This window comes from Neofelis nebulosa, chromosome 6 (assembly GCF_028018385.1).
Source record: "Neofelis nebulosa isolate mNeoNeb1 chromosome 6, mNeoNeb1.pri, whole genome shotgun sequence".
Classification (NCBI taxonomy): domain Eukaryota; kingdom Metazoa; phylum Chordata; class Mammalia; order Carnivora; family Felidae; genus Neofelis; species Neofelis nebulosa.
This window is the reverse complement of record NC_080787.1, coordinates 58,326,302-58,349,384: the sequence shown is the minus strand read 5'-3', so window position 1 is coordinate 58,349,384 and position 23,083 is coordinate 58,326,302. Positions and strand designations below refer to the sequence as shown.

The 23,083-nt window shown below is 38.6% G+C and overlaps 1 protein-coding gene and 1 non-coding gene across 3 annotated transcripts in view; one reads left to right on the top strand and one right to left on the bottom strand.

The window, feature by feature from the left end:
• The window catches only part of PRIM2 (DNA primase subunit 2), a 350,622-nt gene that overhangs the window by 106,242 nt on the left and 221,297 nt on the right, over positions 1-23,083 (bottom strand). The window lies entirely within an intron of this gene.
• Positions 14,499-14,605, top strand: LOC131515661 (U6 spliceosomal RNA). Its single transcript, XR_009263699.1, has one exon. It is a non-coding gene; the product is annotated as a U6 spliceosomal RNA (small nuclear RNA).

Sequence of the window (23,083 nt, the reverse complement as noted above, 5' to 3'; positions counted from 1 at the left end):
GGTAATTCAATAGTTGGATTCAATAGTTGGGTAATTCAATAGTTGGATTATACTAAGATATCAGTCTAGTATAGACTATATTCCTAGAGGCTATGAGTCATGTCTTATGCATATTTTTTTATTCACCTCTTAAAACATTAGTATTTATATAGAGAGTTTAATTAATATGAATATATAACTTCTCCTACTCTAAATAGAAAGATTATGTGAACCTTGGAGCTTCCACTTACTAGGAAATTCACTGAGCTTCAAGGTGTATCTTTGTAAAACTCAAATAATGATACTACCTACTCTCATATGATGAATTCCTGAAGATTAAATAATTATTTACATAAAGTGTCAGTCACACTACAGGACTCAGTAATTGCTAGCATTGCCCATTCTAACAAATTACTCCAAATGGCTTAACTATGCCAGAGAATAGCAAGCTTACCCTAAATCAGTCATCTTTCTAAGAGTCACTTAAATAATGGGAATGCTGGGTGGTTCAGCCAGTTAAGCATCTGATTCTTGATTTTGGTTCAGGTCATGATCTCAAGGTTTGTTGAGTTCAAGTTCTGTATCAGGTTCTGAGCTAACATTGCAGAGCCTGCCTGGGATTCTCTCTCTTTCCCCCCCCTCTCTCTCTGCCCCCCCCCAAAAATAAATAAAATAAAAACTTAAAAATAAAATAAAATAGTAAATGTTCCCAAGAATGACATTTTCTTATTTCATTTGCCTCTATAAACAACCTTAAATATTATATCTCCTATTAATGGCTGTTCTTTCCTTCACTGTTGATAAACCCTACAAACATTTAAAAAATATTCTCTTTTTGGATTTTGGCTTATTTTTTATAAAAAGAAAACACCACAAGCCATTTCACCCTGGCACTCAGGGTCCACATGCTTTAAGGATGAGCCACCTTATAAGCAACAGTCAGAAGAGCAAATTATCTTGCTGGAGGGGTTCCCTGAAAGAATGACAACACGTTCCTGATCTTTTATCTTGCATGTTCCTTATACTTTTAAATTGAGAAGTATGTCTTATTACTACAGTTAAATTCAAATGTGAAGGGAAAAGAAAAAGAAAGTGGCACACCTGGAACTTAAAAAAATTTTTTTTAGTGTTCATTTAATTTTGAGAAAGAGAGACAGAGAGAGACAGAGAGAGACAGAGAGAGCACGCACGTGCATAAGCAGGGGTGGGGCAGAGAGAGAGGGAGACACAGAATCTGAAGCAGGCTCCAGGCTCTGAGCTGTCATCAGAGAGCCCGACATGAGGCTCGAGCCCACAAACTGTGAAATCATGACCTGAACCAAAGTCAGATGCTTAGCCAACTGAGCTACCCAGGTGCCCCACACACTCTGGAACTTTTAATGAGGAAAACTAATAGCCTGACATACTGAAGACCATTTTTAACCAAATACATGTTACAGAAAGGCTAGGTGCACAGCATTCTATGCAGTGCAATGAGATAGATGGAGTCTCTGCTACTTAGACACTTAATATGCAGTTGAGATTAAAAAGGATATTCAGGGAGTAGTCAATGCTGGTGCAGATATTCAGGAAAAGATCAACACAGGGGATGGGCCTTAGATGATAAACGGGAAGGGTTCTTTGGATCTTGTTTAAATCTAAGTCATTCCCAGCAGTACAGAAATTAATTCATCTAGCTAACGCTTGGTTATTCAGAATTCCCTCCTCCATCAGAAAGTAGAAGCTCTCCTTTTTTTCTAGATAATAAATTTATTCATGTGATGGGAAGACTAAAATTATCTTTTAAAAAATCACATGAAATTTTGAGTAACCCTGAGTGTCAACATCTAAATCTAACAAAATATAGCTTATAAAATAACATTACACGTAAGCCATATAAACCATACATGCTATGGAGTCCCTAAGAAAGGAATTACTATATTACTGGGGCGCCTGGGTGGCTCAGTCGGTTAAGCATCTGACTTCAGCTCAGGTCATGATCTCACAGTCCATGAGTTCCAGCCCTGTGTCAGGCTCTGTGCTGACAGCTCGGAGCCTGGAGCCTGCTTCAGATTCTGTGACCCTCTCTCGCTCTACCCTTCCCCCACTCATGCTCTGTCTCTGTCTCTCTCTCAAGAATAAATAAACATTAAAAAAATTTTTTTAAAAAGAAAGGAATTATTATTGGCTGAAATGAAACATAATACAACTGTAAACAAAGACTAAATGGGATTGCCACAGTATTATTGAAATTAAGTCCTTTGTGTAAAAGGCCTCAAGGTGCAACCAACAAAATTAATAATTAAAATACATAAAACTATGTTAAAATAATCTTTAAGTGTTGAGTTATGAGAAAGAGCCCATTACTAAAGACAGAGTTTTTTTTTTCACTATTCTTAGAAGGTTCATACATTGAAAAACAATGGTAACAGATAAAGAATGTCTTACATAAGGTACATTTTGGAAATCATCCTGACTCTAGTTCTTTTCAGTAAGAATTTAGAAACTGCAGAAACATACTGGATGAATTCATGTGTGGCCAAGGCAATGCTTTGCAAGGGATAAGGAAACAATAACAGGGGACAGAAAGTAGGCTTAAGTGTTATGACATCCTTGCAACTCCAAGGATTAGGCTAGAGTGTTTCTGTAGTCACAATATCACTAAAGAATGAGTATACCAACATCAAAGAAGTAGGAGACTCAAGGCTTTCATGGTAAATTAATACGGGTGTACCAGGAAGCAAGAAGAAAGGGCAATCAAAGTGCATATAACATTAGCAAAAAAGAAGTAACACGTCTAACTAAAGACAGAAAGAATGGGACATTTCCTGGAAAATGAGGAAAAATACTTTATAATCTCTCTTTTTTTTAATTTGAGAGAGAGAGAGAGCGAGTGAGCATGAGCGGGGGAAAAGGGGAAGAGGGGAGGAGAGAGAGAATCTTAAGCAGACTCCAGGCTCTCAGTGCAAAGTCTGGTGTGGGGCTCAGTCTCAATAACCTGGGACCATGACCTGAGGTAAAATGAAGATTCAGACGCTCAACTGACTGAGCCACCCAGGTGCCCCTTTAATCTTTTTCTGAATTATCTTGAGTGAAATCATTTTTGTTAATTAGTGAATATGATAGTCAAATAAACTGATAAAAAATGACTGTCTTAAATTTTTGTTTTCCTAAATATTTTCAAAGGGAATTTTCAAATGGCTTTAAAAACTGAAGGTAGAAATAAAAGTGAAAATGATAAATTCATATCCAAGAGAATTTATCAATATACATTTTTTTCCTATGTGGGTAAAGAAACATCACATCTATGATAAAATTTAAAACCATCAAAGGGAAATGTACACATCACCTTTAAGTAGGTTTAAAAGTATATCATTAGATCTAAATTACCATAGTTATACCAAAAAAAAAATGTCTTTAATGCAGTTCCAGTGAAATGTCAGTTTTTACTATTACATATGCATTAACTCAACAATATTACATAGTCACTACCTAAGCTAATGACAGTGATGTATTGTTTCATAAATATTTACTCATTCTGACAAATGCTTTGTTTTCCACTGCACTGTCTGAATAAATCTAATAGGATAAAATATAATTTATTTCCAGTGTTTTTAATATTACTATGCAGCATATCTGAAATGAATTTTCATCATGAAGTTTATTTTAAAAGGAATTGGGAAATAAGTGTTTATTTATAAAAAGAAGTTCTCACTAAAAACTGTCCAAGGAAGGGGAAGAAAAGACAGCTAGATGAAGAGAAAGCTGGAGTTTTTGCATGGTGATGACAAAGCTGATCTGCCAGAGGCAAGGCTAGGACTTCAGTGTATAAGGAATACTTTTTTGAGATCCATGTGAAAATTTAGAGAATGAGGATGAGATATAGAATTTATTTGGACAGTTGAGGAAGTGTGAGACAGACTGAACCAATGCAAAGGAAAAAGAGAAAGAAAGGTGGAAATAAAAAGTTTTTAGGTACAAGATGTAGAGGAAAATTAAAGGACATAGTAGCTTAAAGAGGACTAATTGAGCTCAAAATTCATGGACAATATTGTAGACATCAATCATCTCTCTTTGAGGTATCTTTCCAGTGGGGATAAAAAGCCAGGAGCTCTTTTGAGATTTTAATTGAGATCTCCTTTCTCAAACTTTAGGATCTTGACTAATTCACAGCATCCTCAGGTCCAGGTATAATTAACAGAGTGTTACTTTAATCACCCTACTAAGCTATAGGGAGCATAGGTCTGAGAAAGCCCCAGTCAGTCCTAGAGTGATCACAAAGCCTGGTACATTTAAACCATAACCTTTCCAAAATGAAGGGTCTGAAAGCTGAGATGCAGTGAGCTCAGTACAGGTCTCAGTATATGCGCAGGTCCACCAAGGCATGGCTTCCCACCTGATTTCTACGAAGTCTTATATAGGATTGGGAGTTAGCCTCAACCTATAAAGGTGCTCCACTGTCTCCAACTGGTCTTTCCCAAATCCCTAACTTTTTGGCTAAATCTGGCTTCAGTGCAGGTCAACTTCTAGAAACCCAAATCACAATATCCAAGAGTTCTAAAATCCAGTGTCTGGTGTTTCTTGGCACATTTGGACAGTTTTCTCACCACAAGTTTTCTTCATTGTAAAATGGTGAACACTGACATTTGCTCATTCCAATTCTACTAGATATGATAAATGACAATGCCAGGCCCGGAGATCTTATGCAAAACTCAAGTTGTGGTTAAAATGGCATCTTTTAAGTTTTCCCTAACTATCCTATTCAAAGTACATTCCCTATCTTCTCTGCAAATTTTTCTCCAAAAATATGTAATTTACTTTTTTCTTTACTGTATCTCTCACATCAGAATATCAACTCCAGAGGGCTGAAATTTTTGTCTATTCTGTTTACTAGTTTATCTCTAGTATCTAGGAGAGTGTCTGGAACTAAGAGACACTCAATAAATATTTGTTAGATAAATGACTAAAATCCAGTCTTAACATAGCCACCTAGGAAAAGACAGTTAGCCTGGACATACTTGAGATAATACAAAAGAAAACAACAAGCTTATTCTGAAGACCCTAGGTCAAAAAGCAATCTACTTGTTAGGCTGCCTCATCAATATCATCCCAACCATTCAAATTTTTTAACCCGAGTATCTATGCCTCATCCTTTGTGGACCTATATTCTCACTTAAAAGCTGGCATTCTTGCCAGTCCAAAACATGAATCATCTAGACCTCCTCTTGAGCAAACACCCCTCTAATGCCTTACCTGGTTAGGGTTCCTACTTTTCTGACTAAGTCACATACCACCATAATCACACCATTAAGGCACAATCATTCTCAGAGTCCCCAGAGCCACGCAAACTTATACTCTCTTACTATAAGAGGAAATGCAAGTTGACAGATACAAAATAGATATTTGGTTATTTTTTAAATAAAGTGAAATCCTACTTTACACAGAAGTAAACTAATTGGAAAGATGATGCCAAGTATTTTTTTTTAATTATTTTTTTAATGCTTTTTTATTTTTGAGAGAGAGAGACAGAGTGTGAGCAGGGGAGGTTCAGAAAGAGAGAGGGAGACACAGAATTCGAAGCAGGCTCCGGGCTCTGAGCTGTCAGCACAGAGCCCAATGCGGGGCTCAAACTCACCATGAGATCATGACCTGAGCCAAAGTCAACTGACTGAGCCACCTAGGCGCCCCGTATTTCTTTTTTTAAAGCAAAACAAGAAAAAACGTAAATCAAGGAAGATTTATAGGAACATGACGAATGATAAAGACATAAAGGGTTAAAAAACCAAGACAGTACCCTCTCCACACACCAAGCCCTTAAGAGTTCCTAACGGCTCCAAATCTTCCCAAGAGGGGGAAAATCCTTTAGTATCAAAGTGTGACTCATTTTATTATTTTCTTAAAATTTTTAATGTTTATTTTTGAGAGAGAGCGAGAGAGAATGAGCGAGGGAGGGGCAGAGAGACAGGGAGGAGACAAAGAATCCGAAGCAGGCTCCAGGATCTGAGGTGTCAGCACAGAGCCCGGCGAGGGGCTGGAACTCATGGACTGTGAGATCATGACCTGAGCCAAAGTCAGATGCCTAACTGAAAGAGCCACCCAGGCACCCCAAAGTCTGACCCATTTTTAGAACTTCTTCATCCCCAATTTATCTAGAGACAATGTGCCACCAAGACATGGTCGGTGAAACCTTAAACTGGTACCTTCTTATTGTCATTCTCTCCTAAAAGCAATGTATATATTAGCAATAAAATTTTAACCTACCTTTTAAAATGTTAAATATCATTTTAATACAACCTAAACCATAAAGTATCACTGATAAGACAGTTATAAATAAATGATTAAAGTTTAAGTCTTCTACTTTTTAACTCATTTTCATAATTAAGAATTAAAAAGCATTTGGAGTAGAACACCAAAAGCATTTAGATTTACTAATGCTAATTTTTCCAGAATAGTTTTGGGAGGGAGGGATAATAACACCTGTTTTATTCCAAAGATAGACTTAACACAATACATAATTTGAGATCTAACTAGCTATGACAATTCATGAAATCAAGTCTAAACTGCTCAAGTCAATGTTTAAATAACTGTGTTATCTAAAATTTGTATTCCAAATGCAATGAAAGGCATGGAGATAAGACATAAACCCTTAACATGCACATATCTTTATCATATATTAAAATGTTTAGAAGAGAGAATGTAACAAATCTTATACCATAAAACTTTAAAAAATATATTCCAGATGACTTGGTAACTGCTAAAGTTACCTCTAAAATTTGTACCCAAGAACAACAGTGACAAAGATTAGACTACTTTTGCAAGAAACTACTTTTTCTTATATTCAAATTACTTTCCCAGGATGTCACTAATGTGAATATTCAAGCAAAACAAAGTTTGCTTTGAAAGAAAAAACAAAAACATAATCAACTATCATAATTAACATAACCACTTAGTAGACTAATTAAGGTTTCAGACTACAAGTTAAAAGACTTATAAATAGGGGCGCCTGGGTGGCGCAGTCGGTTAAGCGTCCGACTTCAGCCAGGTCACGATCTCGCGGTCCGTGAGTTCGAGCCCCGCGTCAGGCTCTGGGCTGATGGCTCGGAGCCTGGAGCCTGTTTCCGATTCTGTGTCTCCCTCTCTCTCTGCCCCTCCCCCGTTCATGCTGTCTCTCTCTGTCCCAAAAATAAATAAAAAACGTTGAAAAAAAAAAATTAAAAGACTTAGAAATATACTGAGAAAACATGTGAATGATCGTAGAATAATACATTTATTATTTCTAAATTACTATTAACTAATATTGGTTTAATACTTTACTAATTACATAGTATTGCATGTATATACATATTTCCTTGCAACATTTTAGCAGGCATTACTATTGTCCCCATTTTAACTTACGATATAATTGAAGCTCAGATGATTAAACAAAACTGAAAACCTGTTTTTTTTTTTTAAGATTATTTTTTTTAGGTTTACTCATTTTGAGAAAGTGTGTGAACATGAGCAGGGGAGGGGCAAAGAGAGAGGAAGATCAAGAATCCCAAACAGGCCCTGCACTGTCAGCAAAGAGCCCGACACGAGGCTCGAACTCACAAACCATGAGATCATGACCTGGGCCAAAATCAAGAGCCAGACGCTTAACTGACTGAGCTACCCGGGTGCCCCAAAACCTGTGTTCTTAATTGTGTCCTCTTAAGTCTATATGGTTGATCACACCAATGTCAACATAAACAACATGTCTGTTTTTCTTGAGAGTGCTGGGTAAAAGCACAGGTTGTAGAATAAAATAGACCTGGGTCTAACTGGGGTCTGATCATTGACTACCTCTGCCACCTGGGGAAAAATCATTAAATTCTCCATAAAAGGAGGGTAATATTTACTTTGCAGTGTTGTTGTGAGATTAAATGAAATAAGGAACATAGGAAGGGTTTAATAACAGCATGCCTGTTTTGCCAGTTCGTAAGCCTGAATAAATTTTACCTTCTGCCCTTTCTGCTTCTGCTCTAAGGCCACAAGACATTGTTAGAGAAAGCAATATAACAGTGCTCACTTAGCCAATCACAAATTTATGGCCTAGTACAGTTTTCTCATTAGTAAACTAAGACATAAATAAATACCTATTTCCTAGGACTGTTTTAAGGATTCCATAAGATGGTGCATGTAAAATATTAATTATAGTGCTTGGCATATGCTAGGCACTTGGTAAATGACCAAATTGTAATCATTCTGTAGCTTTGCAATCTTTTTTATTTATTTTGGGTGAACTCCTTAGCATACTTCCAGGAAGTGTTACTCTACACTCTCTTCAACATTCCTTAAGCCGTAAATGCATCAGATCTTTCTGGTAAATAATTTGCCTGCCTACTTTATTGAAAATATGGGCAGTCAGCATGACCTTCCCCAGCTCTTCTCTTCTTTCAAATACTCCTTTACCAACTTAAAATCTCTCATACATTCTTCAGGTCTCAGACAAATAGGGATCCTCACTGAACTCTTTATGCAATTCATTCATTCATTCAACAAATTTTACTGAACATCTATGACTTTTCAGGTGTTGTGCCAAGTGCTGAGTATGGTGGTAAAAAAAAAAAAAAAAAAAGGCAGAAATAGTCCCTACTCTCAGGGAGCATCATATGGGAGGGGAGACTGACACTATAGATAGATGTTTACAAATTCCCTTTCTCTTTCCTCAAGCCTTGTTTCCTCAATTATTCCAGCACATCCTCCACTTCCAAGAGTTTCACTGATTCTGCCCTCACCAACATGAAAACAATCTTTGGCCCAGTCATCCTCTATAGCTAATATGTTCTATTGCCCTTCTTCCTAACTTCTCAAACTTCTAGAACAAATACTCTATTTCCATTGCCTCCCTTTCCACATAAGGTCAATAAAGACTAAGAAACCTGTGTAACTTCCTAAAAATATCATCTATGCTGAAAGTATCAAGTACACCCTACTTTTGCAATTTTTCTCTTAGTACCTAGGATCCCAGACTGATAATTCTGCTTTCACTTTAGGTTTCTCCATTTCCATTCCAAATAGTGATTATTCCTTCAAAGTTGAGTCCCCTGTTCTCTAAACTTCTCTCTATACTCTCCATCTGATAGCTTATTTACCCTCAAAGGATTTTTCTCGTATTTTTATTTCAATGACTCTCAAATCCACATATCCATTTTTCTTCTCAAAGAACAAGGCCTTTCACAATACAAGTACTGAATAAATAATCACAGAATGAAATCAGGAACAAACAAGCAACGAGTCAACCAATAAGAATTTCTACTTGGACATTATTTCAAATTTACACCTAAAACGAAACTCATGATCAATTTCTCATCCACTCCAATTCCAGACAATTCAGGTCCATGCCCATCACCTATGTTAAATTTAATTCTTTCCTCATGTTTCTCCATAAACTGTTCCTCGAAATGTTTCTTAAATCCACTTTTTCCACTTTGTTCTTATCATTATCACAATAAGACCTAATCTGGTCAACTATCCCATTTCTACTCTCTACCCACTTTAATTAACTGTGTACACTTTCTCCAGATTAATCTTCTGAAAAAAATCATTCCCCTCCCTATTTAAAATTCACTAACGACTGGGGTGCCAGGTGCCGGGTGTTAAGCATCCGACTTCGGCTTAGGTCATGATCTCAGGGTTCATGAGTTCGAGCCCTGTGCTGATATCTGTGCTGATAGCTCAGAGCCTAGAGCCTGCTTTGGATTCTGTGTCTCCCTTTCTCTCTGCCCCTCCCTCACTCATGCTCTATCTCGCAAAAATAAATAAACATTAAAAAAAAAATTTTTTTTATTCACTAACGACATTCTCTTGACTAAAACCAAAGTTCATTTAAAGCAACTTATTGCTTTAAATGATAAGTGCATTCTAGCACTCATCTCTTTCTCCTCTTTTTCTCTCTCCTCACACCCTACTATTTTCCTAAATTAAACCAGAATAGTATTTTGAAAACATTTTTAAGTAGCAAAATCCTCCACTTAAGTGAAATCTTACACAGAATTCTAACACATAAAAGCAGAGGAAGATACAAATATATGTTAAAGGTGGGGGGCAGGGCACAAATCAGAGAACTCAGCCTCCTTATGAATTTTTGCCCCCTTTTGCTAATTAAAATCAAGAGCTCCCACGAACACAGCCTGAAATACATTCCATTAATCTATATCCCTTGAAAATTTCCTAAAACAAATGATCTCTGCTGGAATTTGGTCCCTAATTCCCTTCTTTCCCTTTAAATTCCCTCTCCATGACACCTTTTAATAAGCCAGCACAAATTTTATTCTACCTGTAGAAACTTTACTGAGTACTCCATGTCAATCTAACCTCTCTTTCCTATGAATGATTCACACTTACAATATGTAAGAATCTATACCAAACCTTGACTGAATCCTCAATCAATAAAGTACAGAGATGTAACTATACATCTACATACATATATGAAATTACCATCCACATTCATATGATTTTCCAAAGGTATGTATATAATAGAACCAAATCTGAACTGAGTCCGCCTCTATATCTGTACCCTGTATTAGTTCTTTCCAACATTTTTCATGTCACTAAGCACACATAAAATGATATTTGAAAAGCACTCTACAGTAATGGCAGAAACTGCTCACAGTTGAAGGCAATTAGCTTTGAATAACCCAGGTCTAGCCCAGCTTCATCAAGGGTTCAAGGGATCAACATTGGAGTATACTGGAAATTCACTAGCTGTACACCAGATAAAAAACTCTGCTGTACACATTCACTGATTTGGTATATACTAGGACCTGCCATATAACAGGGACTCAAATATATATACGTGTGTGGCTTACTGATAAAGGACAACATTGTTATGTTCAAACTGCCTACAGGAGAAAAATGAGAGCTGAAGATTTTCAATGTCTATATTTTTATAATCAATTTATATAACGCTGGTTCATAATCTTTAGTGTGCATCAATTTCTCCTGGAATTCTTGTTAAATCACAAACGGTGGGACCCACCCCAGAGTCTGATTCAGAGAGCGTGCATTTCTAACAAATTCCCAGATGATGAAAAAGCTGATGCTGCTGGGATAGGTCTTGGGAGAACCACTGGTCTTAAAAACAAAAACCTAAGCAATAAATATGACCCATACTTACACCACCACCCTCAGCCAACTATTTAATCCTTTGGTAGTCAAATTTTGATGACATAAGTCTGTTTTAAGTCATGATGCAAGCTGGATTCTAGAACCAAAGATAAGGTTTTTAAACAGTGCTAAATGTTCCTTGACCCAATTATAGCAACATGCAGTAGACCTTATGTATGCAATCATCAGGGACAGGAATTTCAGCAACATAAAATGTTCATGAGATACATATTGTGCTTAATATCCAATAGAGCCCGGTCAAAGCAATTCAGAACAACAATACTATAAGCAATCTGATTAAGAGGACACATTGCTTTGAATTTATTAGAAGAATTATCTAGTCCAATTTAATTCTTAAAGCTAGTGGCTGATACAATTTAATATTTAAGTTCCAAGTGAAAGAGTATTTTAGGGGTATGTTCTTTTCAGGCTTTAAATAGAGGTTTGATTAATTTTATCTCTTACACACAGGGTGAGGCTTTTTCTCAGGTAGACTGGCATGTAAATTAAAATTACAAGTAAGAACAACTCGCATAAAACTATCCTGTAATTAATTAAATCTATTTTACTTCCATAAAGCATAGGTGCATTTACTTTATGAATTTAAGAAATTGTTTATGGAATAAGGCATTTAAAACTTCAAATACCTCTTATAGAATCATTCACAAATCCAAAGAATCCAATTTGGCAACCTAAATACAATTAAAAATTTTTTTAATGTTTATTTAGTTTTTGAGAGACAGAGAGAGACAGAACCCAAGTGGGGAAGGGGCAGAGAGAGAGGGAGACACAGAATATGAAGCAGGCTCCAGGCTGTGAGCTGTCAGCACAGAGCCCGATGCGGGGCTCAAACCCACGAACTATAAGATTATGACCTCAGCTGAAGTCGAATGCTTAACCAACTGAGCCATCCAGGCACCCCTCTAAATGCAATTTTAAAATGTCCTCACGCCCCAGTGACAAGGGTAACCAAAAAGGCTTTTGTTTTTCAAGTTCTAATCTAAGAGAGTGACATAGGAAGAACCTACACTCACTTTTTCCATGGACACACAAATCCACAGCTCTTCATAGAACACTTCTTCTTAAAGAAGAATGGAGGGCTGACTAAACAGCTTCTGCACAACAAAGGAGAGAATGGCAAGAACAGCAAGAGAGGCAGATACAATCCCCAACTGGAATGCTGCGGTGGGGAGGGAAAGCATTGAGGGACCAGAAGCAGTCACCTGCCCTGGAACACAAGAAAAAGAAAAAAAAAAAAAAAAAGGCCTAATTTAAAAGAACAATGAGCATATAAAAGAGCCATCCCTATAACACTGCCAAAGGGCAGGGGTGCTGCTGGAACTCACTGTGGCTCTAAGGGACTGGTGAAGACCATGGTTTACACTTTCCCTCTACCTTGAGAGGGCAGAGTGGGGCAGAGTCTGGTCCCCACAGACAGCTTGCTGCCTTATCCAGCACCATGTCCCTAGCCCACATCAGCCCCTGAAGGACCAGGGAAAAGAAAAGAAACCATGGTTTCAAAGGGCAACTAGCGTACAAAAAAGCCAGCTCTAGAACTTGGCCAAATGGTGGGAAAGAACTCTCTCCAGGTTAGAGTGGCTGGCAAGAGCCTTGGTTTATATTCCTCCTTCATCCAGATGATGTGAAAGGTGGCAGGGTCCGCGCATCCTAACTGACCTGCCACCTCAGTGAGCCCTGGTACCCTGGCCTACACCAGTCCTAGCCATTCCACCAAGGTGGCCCCAGGGCAGTGCACACATGGACACCCCTAAACACTCCAGGTTCATGCCACATCAGATTCAGGCAGCTTGCTGGGTGACATCCAGTGCAGAGCACTCTGGGGCCTCCCAGCCAACACCTGCCTCAGTTCCAGCCATGTGACAGGGCGCACCCTGTGCAGAACACCCAGGACACCCAACCCAGGGGCACCTGGCTGGCTCTGTCAGTGGAGCACATGACTTGATCTCAGGGTTGTGGTCTTGAGCCCCATGCTGGGTATAGAGATCACTTAAAAAAAAAAAAAAATCTTAAAAAAAAACAAACTTCTCTTATTATTATTATTTTTTTTAAAGGACACTCAACCCATCCTCTGCTCCAGCTACCCTGCAGGGCCCTCCCTGCACTTAGCAGCCTGGGTTACCATGACTTATACCCACTTCAGTTTCAGCTATCCTGCCAGGGTACCCTCAGTGTGGAGAAACCCAGAATCCCCGGGTTGCACCCACCCCAGCATTGGCTGTCCTGCCAGGGTACCCTTTGCATGGAGGGCCCAGGGACCACAGTGACCCATAACTACTTCAGCTTTAGCTATAATGGCAGGGTTTCCTCTGTGCAGAGCACCCCAGGACTACCCCAGCCTGTGCCCACTTCAACTGCAGCTGTCCTGCCAGGGCATCCTTTGCATAGAGAGCCTTAGGACGAACCCCAGCCTAGGCACACATGGGCCACACAATGACCATACACAAAATCATTTCTTCAAGTTTAGAAGCACCTGTCCCACCTAATTCATAGAAACAAACACAGAGAGTAAAGCAAAATGGAGGGACGAAGGAATATGCTTCCCCCAAAACACAAAACAAAACCTCAGAAAAATAAATGAAAAAGAATATTCCTGATAAATAGTTTAAAGTAATGATCATAATGATATTCACTGGAATGAAGAGAAGTATGGAATAACTCAGTAAGACCTTCAACAATAAGAGAGAAAATATAAGAACGAACCAATCAGACTTGAAGAATACAATAACTGAAACAAAAAAATATACTAGAGGGAGGCCAGAGTATATTACTGGATGCAGAAGAATAGATCAGTTATCTGAAAGACAAGATAATGGAAAGTGCCAAGGCTGAAAAGAAAAAAGAAAAAAGAGTTTTACAAAATGAGGATAGGTTAAGGGATATCTTGGACAAAATTAAGTGATCATTCACATTACAGAGGGCCCCAATGGAGAAGACAGAGAAGGGGGGCAGAAAATGTATATGAAAAAATAATAGCTGAAAACATCCCTAAACTATAAGAAAAAATAGACCTCCAGGTTCAAGAACCACAGAGAGTTTCAAACAAGTTGAACACATGGAGGCCCACGCCATGAAATATAATAATTAAAATATTAAAGTTTAAAGATAAAGAGAGAATTTTAAAAGCAGTGAGAGAAACAATAAGTTACATACAAGAGAAATCACATAAAGCAATCAGCTGATTTTTCAACAGAAATTTTGCAGGCCAGAAAGGAATGGCATGATGTATTATTCAAAGTGCTAAAAGTAAAAAAAACCTGTGATCAAGAATACTCTATCCAGCAAGATTATCATTTAGCAATGAAAAAGAAATAGTTAAAAAAAAAAAAAGTTTTCCAAATGAAAGTTAAAGGAGATTATCACCATCAAACTGGCCTTACAAGAAATGTTATAGAGTGCTCGATTTGGCAACACATATACTAAAATTGGAATGATACAGAGAAGATTAGCATGGCCCCTATGCAAGGATGACACGCAAATTTGTGAAGTGTTCCATATTTTTTTTAACAGAAGACCATGGGGGAGGGGAAGGGGAAAAAAAGTTAGAGAGGGAGGGAGGTAAACCTTAAGAGACTCTAAAAAACTGAGAATAAACTAGGGTTGATAGGGGGTGGGAGGGAGGGGCAAGTGGGTGATGGGCACTGAGGAGGGCACCTGTTGGGATGAGCACTGGGTGTTGTATGGAAACCAATTTGACAATAAATTTCATATTAAAAAAAATAAAATAAAACGTCCTGAATGTAAGGTTGCTCTAATAAAAAAAAAGAAAGAAATGTTATAGAGACCACTTGAAAAGAGGCCATAATTAGACATATGAATAAATAGAAAATAGGTGAATAAAAAGATGTAAAATATGATTCTCTCTCTCTCTCTCTCTATATATATATATATATGGTAGAAAAGGGAGTTTGGAAGATGGCGACGTAGGAGGACGCTGGGCTCACCGCGCGTCCTGCTGATCACTTAGATTCCACCTACACCTGCCTAAATAATCCAGAAAACCGCCAGAAGACTAGCAGAATGGAGTCTCTGGAGCCAAGCGCAGACGAGAGGCCCACGGAAGGGGGTAGGAAGGGCGGCGAGGCGGTGCGCGCTACACGGACTGGTGGGAGGGAGCCGGGGCAAAGGGGCGGCCCGCGGGCCAAGCAGAGCCTCCAAGTCTGGCTTGCAAAAGTGGAAGGGCCAGACAGAGTGTGTTCCGACAGCAAGCAGGACTTGACATCTGGAAGGTTATAAGCTAACAGGTCTGCTCAGAGAACGGGAAGGTTGGAGGACACCGGGAGGGAGAGTTATTGAGCCCCAGACAACAGAGCTCAGCTTTGCAGTGGGGGGGGGGGGGGGGGGGGGGGGGGGGAAGGTGCTCGCCAGCAGCATCTCCCTCACCCATCCCCCAGCCAAAATCCCAAAGGGAACCAGTTCCTGCCAGGGAACTTGCTCGCTCAGCGCAAACACCCAACGCTGTGCTTCTGTGGAGCCACCCCTCCAGCAGTGGGTTTGACTCCCTCCCTCTGCCACAGGGCCCCTTCTAAAGTGGATCACCTAAGGAGAAGCGAGCTAAGCCTGCCCCTCCTGCCCCCGTGCACCTTGCCTACCCACCCCAGCTAATATGCCAGATCCCCAGCACCACAAGCCTGGCAGTGTGCAAGTAGCCCAGATGGGCCACGCCACCCCACAGTGAATCCTGCCCCTAGGAGAGGGGAATAGAAGGCACACACCAGTCTGACTGTGGCCCCAGCGGTGGACTGAGGGCAGACATCAGGTCTGACTGCGGCCCGCCCACCAACGCAAGTTATTCAAGACAGCACAGGGGAAGTGCCCCACAGTTCCGCACCACTCCAGGGACTATCCAAAATGACGAAACGGAAGAATTCCCCTCAAAAAAACCTCCAGGAAATAATGACAGCTACCGAACTGATCAAAAACGATTTAAACAATATAAAAGAAAGTGAATTTAGAATAACAGTCATAAAATTAATCGCTGGGCTTGAAAACAGTATAAGGACAACAGAGAATCTCTTGCTACAGAATCAAGAGACTAAGGAACAGTCAGGAGGAGCTAAAAAATATTATCAATGAGTTGCAAAATAAAATAGAGACAACTACGGTTCGGATTGAAGAGGCAGAGGAGAGAGGTGAATTAGAAGATAAAATTATGGAAAAAGAAGAAGCTGAGAAAAAGAGAGATAAAAAAAAATCCAGGAGTATGAGGGGAAAATTAGAGAACTAAGTGATGCACTAAAGAGAAATAATCTACGCATAATTGGTATCCCAGAGGAGGAAGAGAGAGGGAAAGGTGTTGAAGGTGTACTTGAAGAAATAATAGCTGAGAACTTCCCAGATCTGGGGAAGGAAAAAGGCACTGAAATCCAAGAGGCACAGAGAACTCCCTTCAGACATAACTTGAATCCATCTTCTGCACGACATATCATAGTGAAACTGGCAAAATACAAGATTAAGAGAAAATTCTGAACGCAGCTAGAGATAAACGTGCTCTAACATATAAAGGGAGACCTATAAGAGCGTGACTGATCGCTCTTCTGAAACTTGGCAGGCCAGAAAGGAATGGCAGGAGATCTTCAATGTGATGAACAGAAAAAATATGCAGCCAAGAATCCTTTATCCAGCAAGTCTGTCATTTAGAAGAGAAGGACAGATAAAGGTCTTCCCAAACAAACAAAAACTGAAGGAATTCGTCTTCACTAAACCAGCCCTACAAGAGATCCTAAGGGGGATCTTGTGAGACAAAGTACCAGAGACATCACTACAAGCATGAAACCTACAGACATCACAATGACTCTAAACCCATATCTTTCTATAATAACACTGAATGTAAACAGGCTAAATGCGCCAACCAAAAGACATAGGGTATCAGAATGGATAAAAAAAACAAGACCCATCTATTTGCTGTCTACAAGAGACTCATTTTAGACCTGAGGACACCTTCAGATTGAGAGTGAGGGGATGGAGAACTATTTATCATGCCACTGGAAGTCAAAAGAAAGCTGGAGTAGCCATACTTATATCAGACAAACTGGACTTTAAATTAAAGGCTGTAACAAGAGATGAAGAAGGGCATTATATCATAATCACAGGGTCTATCCATCAGGAAGAGCTAACAATTATAAATGTCTATGTGCCGAATACAGGAGCCCCCAAATATATAAAACAATTACAAACATAATCAACCTTATTGATAAGAATGTGGTAATTGCAGGGGACCCTAGTACCCCACTCACAACAATGGATAGATCATCTAGACAGACGGTCAATAAAGAAACAAGGGCCCTGAATGATACATTGGATCAGATGGACCTGACGGATATATTCAGAACACTGCATCCCAAAGCAACAGAATATACCTTCTTCTCGAGTGCACATGGAACATTCTCCAAGATAGATCACATACTGGGTCACAAAAAGCCCTTCATAAGTATACAAGAATTGAAATCATACCATGCATACTTTCGGACCACAATGCTATGAAGCTTGAAATCAACCACAGGAAAAAGTCTGGAAAACCTCCAAAAGCATGGAGGTTAAAGAACACCCTACTAAAGCATGAATGGGTCAACCAGGCAATTAGAGAAGAAATTTAAAAATATATGGAAACAAACCAAAATGACAACACAACAATCCAAACGCTTTGGGACGCAGCGAAGGCAGTCCTGAGAGGAAAATACATTGCAATCCAGGCCTATCTCAAGAAACAAGAAAAATCCCAAATACAAAATCTAACAGCACACCTAAAGGAAATAGAAGCAGAACAGCAAAGGCAGCCTAAACCCAGCAGAAGAAGAGAAATCATAAAGATCAGAGCAGAAATAAACAATATAGAATCTAAAAAACTGTAGAGCAGATCAACGAAACCAAGAGTTGGTTTTTTGAAAAAATAAACAAAATTGATAAACGTCTAGCCAGGCTTCTCAAAAAGAAAAGGGAGATGACCCAAATAGATAAAATCATGAATGAAAATGGAATTAGTACAACCAATCCCTCAGAGATACAAACAATTATCAGGGAATACTATGAAAAATTATATGCCAACAACAAACTGGACAACCTGGAAGAAATGGACAAATTCCTAAACACCCACACGCTTCCAAAACTCAATCAGGAGGAAATAGAAAACTTGAACAGACCCATAACCAGTGAAGAAATTGAATCGGTCATCAAAAATCTCCCAACAAAGAAGAGTCCAGGACCAGATGGCTTCCCAGGGGAGGTCTACCAGACGTTTAAATCAGAGATAATACGTATCCTTCTCAAGCTATTCCAAAAAATAGAAAGGGAAGGAAAACTTCCAGACTCTTTCTATGAAGCCAGTATTACTTTGATTCTTAAACCAGACAGAGACCCAGTAAAAAAAGAGAACTACAGGCCAATATCCCTGATGAATATGGATGCAAAAATTCTCAATAAGATACTATCAAATCGAATTCAACAGCATATAAAAAGAATTATTCACCATGATCAAGTGGGATTCATTCCTGGGATGCAGGGTTGGTTCAACATTCGCAAATCAATCAACGTGATACATCACATTAATAAAAGAAAAGATAAGAACCATATGATCCTGTCAATCGATGCAGAAAAGGCCTTTGACAAAATCCAGCACCCTTTCTTAATAAAAACCCTTGAGAAAGTCGGGATAGAAGGAACATACTTAAACATCATAAAAGCCATTTATGAAAAGCCCACAGCTAACATCATCCTCAATGGGGAAAAACTGAGAGCTTTCCCCCTGAGATCAGGAACACGACAGGGATGTCCACTCTCACTGCTGTTGTTTAACATAGTGTTGGAAGTGCTAGCATCAGCAATCAGACAACAAAAGGAAATCAAAGGCATCAAAATTGGCAAAGATGAAGTCGAGCTTTCACTTTTTGCAGATGACATGATATTATACATGGAAAATCCGATAGACTCCACCAGAAGTCTGCTAGAACTGATACATGAATTTAACAAAGTTGCAGGATACAAAAATCAATGTACAGAAATCAGTTGCATTCTTATACACTAATAATGAAGCAACTGTAAGACAAAGAAACTGATCCCATTCACAAATGCACCAAGCAGCATAAAATACCTAGGAATAAATCTAACCAAAGATGTAAAAGGTCTGTATGCTGAAAACTATAGAAAGCTTATGAAGGAAATTGAAGAAGATATAAAGAAATGGAAAAACATTCCATGCTCATGGATTGGAAGAATAAATATTGTCAAAATGTCAATACTACCCAAAGCTATCTACACATTCAATGCAATCCCAATCAAAATTGCACCAGCATTCTTCTCAAAACTAGAACAAGCAATCTTAAAATTCATATGGAACCACAAAAGGCCCCGAATAGCCAAAGTAATTTTGAAGAAGACCAAAACAGGAGGCATCACAATCCCAGACTTTAGCCTCTACTGCAAAGCTGTTATCATCAAGACAACATGGTATTGGCACAAAAACAGACACATAGACCAATGGAATAGAATAGAAACCCCAGAACTAGACCCACAAACGTATGGCCAACTCATCTTTGACAAAGCAGGAAAGAACATCCAATGGAAAAAAGACAGTCTCTTTAACAAATGGTGCTGGGAGAACTGGACAGCAACATGCAGAAGGCTGAAACTAGACCACTTTCTCACACCATTCACAAAAATAAACTCAAAATGGATAAAGGACCTGAATGTGAGACAGGAAACCATCAAAACCTTAGAGGAGAAAGCAGGAAAAGACCTCTGACCTCAGCCGCAGCAATCTCTTCCTTGACACATCCCCAAAGGCAAGGGAATTAAAAGCAAAAATGAACTATTGGGACCTTATGAAGATAAAAAGCTTCTGCACAGCAAAGGAAACAACCAACAAAACGAAAAGGCAACCAACGGAATGGGAAAAGGTATTTGCAAATGACATATCGGACAAAGGGCTAGTATCCAAAATCTATAAAGAGCTCACCAAACTCCACACCCGAAAAACAAATAACCCAGTGAAGAAATGGGCAGAAAACATGAATAGACACTTCTCTAAAGAAGACATCCTGATGGCCAACAGGCACATGAAAAGATGCTCAACGTCACTCCTAATCAGGGAAATACAAATCAAAACCACACTCAGATATCACCTCACGCCAGTCAGAGTGGCCAAAATGAACAAATCAGGAGACTATAGATGCTGGAGAGGATGTGGAGAAACGGGAACCCTCTTGCACTGTTGGTGGGAATGCAAACTGGTGCAGCCACTCTGGAAAACTGTGGAGGTTCCTCAAAACATTAAAAATAGACCTACCCTATGACCCAGCAATAGCACTGCTAGGAATTTACCCAAGGGTTAAAGAAGAACTGATGCATAGGGGCACTTGTACCCCCAATGTTTATAGCAGCACTGTCAACAATAGCCAAATTATGGGAAGAGCCTAAATGTCCATCAACTGATGAATGGATAAAAAAAATTGTGTTTTATATACACAATGGAGTACTACGTGGCAATGAGAAAGAATGAAATATGGCTCTTTGTAGCAACGTGGATGGAACTGGAGAGTGTTATGCTAAGTGAAATAAGCCATACAGAGAAAGACAGATACCATATGGTTTCACTCTTATGTGGATCCTGAGAAACGTAACAGAAACCCATGGGGGAGGGGAAGGAAAAAAAAAAAAAAGAGGTTAGAGTAGAAGAGAGCCAAAGCATAAGAGACTCTTAAAAACTGAGAACAAACTGAGGGCTGATGGGGGGTGGGAGGGAGGGGAGGGTGAGTGATGGGTATTGAGGAGGGCACCTTTTGGGATGAGCACTGGGTGTTGTATGAAAACCAATTTGACAATAAACATTAAAAAAAAAAAAGAAAGAAAAGGGAGTTAAAAAAAAATTTTTTTGAATGTGTTCAAACTTAAGTGACCATCAACTTAATATAGACTGCTATATACTTAGGATGTTATACAGAACTTCATGGTAACCACAAAACCAAAACCTGCAATAAATACACAAAAAATAAAGAGAAAGCCATGGGGCGCCCGGGTGGCTCAGTCAGGTAAGCATCTGACTTCGGCTCTGGTCATGATCTCGTGGTTCATGAGACTGAGTCCAGCACTGGGATCTCTGCTATCAGCGTAGAGTCTGCATAAGATGCTCCATCTCCAGCTCTCTGTCCCTCCCCCACTTGTGTGCTTTCTCCCTCTCACAATAACAAATAAACATTAATAAATAAAGAGAAAGCCAAATGTAGATTGTGGTCAGCAACCACAATGAAAGGGAACAAGAGAAGAAAAAAGGAAAGAGAAGAACTACAGAAACAACTAGAAAACAATGAACAAAATGACTATAAATACATACCTATCAATAATTACTTTAAATGTAAATGGACTGAACACTCCAATCAAAAGATACAGGTGGCGGGATTAAAAAACAAAACAAAACAAAAAAACCCCACAAGACCCATCTATAATGTACCTACAAGAGATTCACTTCAGAGCTAAAGACACATACAGACTGAAAGTGATGGGATTGAAAGAGACAGTTCATGAAAATGATAGAGAAAATAAAACCAGGGTATCATTACTTACATCAGACAAAATAGGTATTAAAACAAAGACTGTAACAGGATATAAGCAGGGGCATTACATAATGATAAAGGGATCAATCCAACAAGAGGACATAACAATTGTACATATCTATGCACTCAACATTAGGCACCTAAATATACAAAACAAATATTGACAGAAATAAAGGGAGTAATTGACAGTAATGCAATAATAGTAAGGAACTTTAAAACCTCATTTATGTCACTGTGTAAATCTTTCAGGCAGAAAATCAATACGGAAATAGTGTCTTTGAATGACATATTAGACCAGATGGATATAACATAAACAGATCCAAAAACAACAGAATACACATTCTTTTCAAGGGCACATGGAACATTCTCCAGGATATGTTAGGCCACATAACAAATCTCAATAAATCTAAGAAGACTGAAAACATAACATGCATCTTTTCCAACCACAACCACAACATGACAATGAAAATCACAAGAAAAAAACTGGAAGAAACACAAATACATGGAACTAAACACGACACTAAATAACCAATGGGTTAACAAAGAAATGAAAGTAGAAATAATAAAATACATGGAGACAGATGAACGTAAAATCACAATGGTCCAAAATCTTTGGGATGCAGCTAAAGCAGTTCTAAGAGGAAAATATATAACTATACAAGCCTACCTCAAGAAATAAGAAAAAGCTCAAACAATCTAAACTTACACCTAAAGGATCTAAAAAAAGAACAAAGTCTAAGGTAGAAAGAAGAAAATCATAATGATATGAGCACAAATAAAAGACACAGAGACTTAAAAAAAGGAAAAAAAACATACAAAAGATCAATGAAACCAAGAACTGATTCTTTGAAAAGAAATACAAAATTAATAAACCTTGACCTAGTCTTACCAAAAAAGGGAAAGAGAGAGAGAGAAAGGACCCCAATAATCAGAAACAAAAGAGGAGAAATAATAACTAACCAACAGCACAGAAATACAAAGGATTATAAGAGACTACTATAAAAAATTATATGCCAAGAAATTGGACAACCTAGAAGAAGTAGAAAAATTCCTACAATCATACATTCTTCCAAAAATGAATCCGGAGGAAATAAAAAATATGAACAGACCAATTACTAGTAATGAAACTTAATCAATATTCAAAAAACTACAAAAAAAATAAATAAAAGTCCAGGACTAGATGGATTCACAGATGAATTCTATCAAACATTTAAATTAGAGTTAATACCTAGTCTCAAACTAATTCAAAAAAATAGAAGAGGAAGGAAAGCTTTCAAATGCAGTCTAGGAGGCCAGGATTACCCTGATACCAAAACCAAACACACCATTAGAAAAAAATAAACCTACAGGCTAATATCTCTGACAAACACAAATGCAAATATCCTCAAAATATTACCAAGCTGCACTTAACAATACATTAGAGCAATAATTCACCA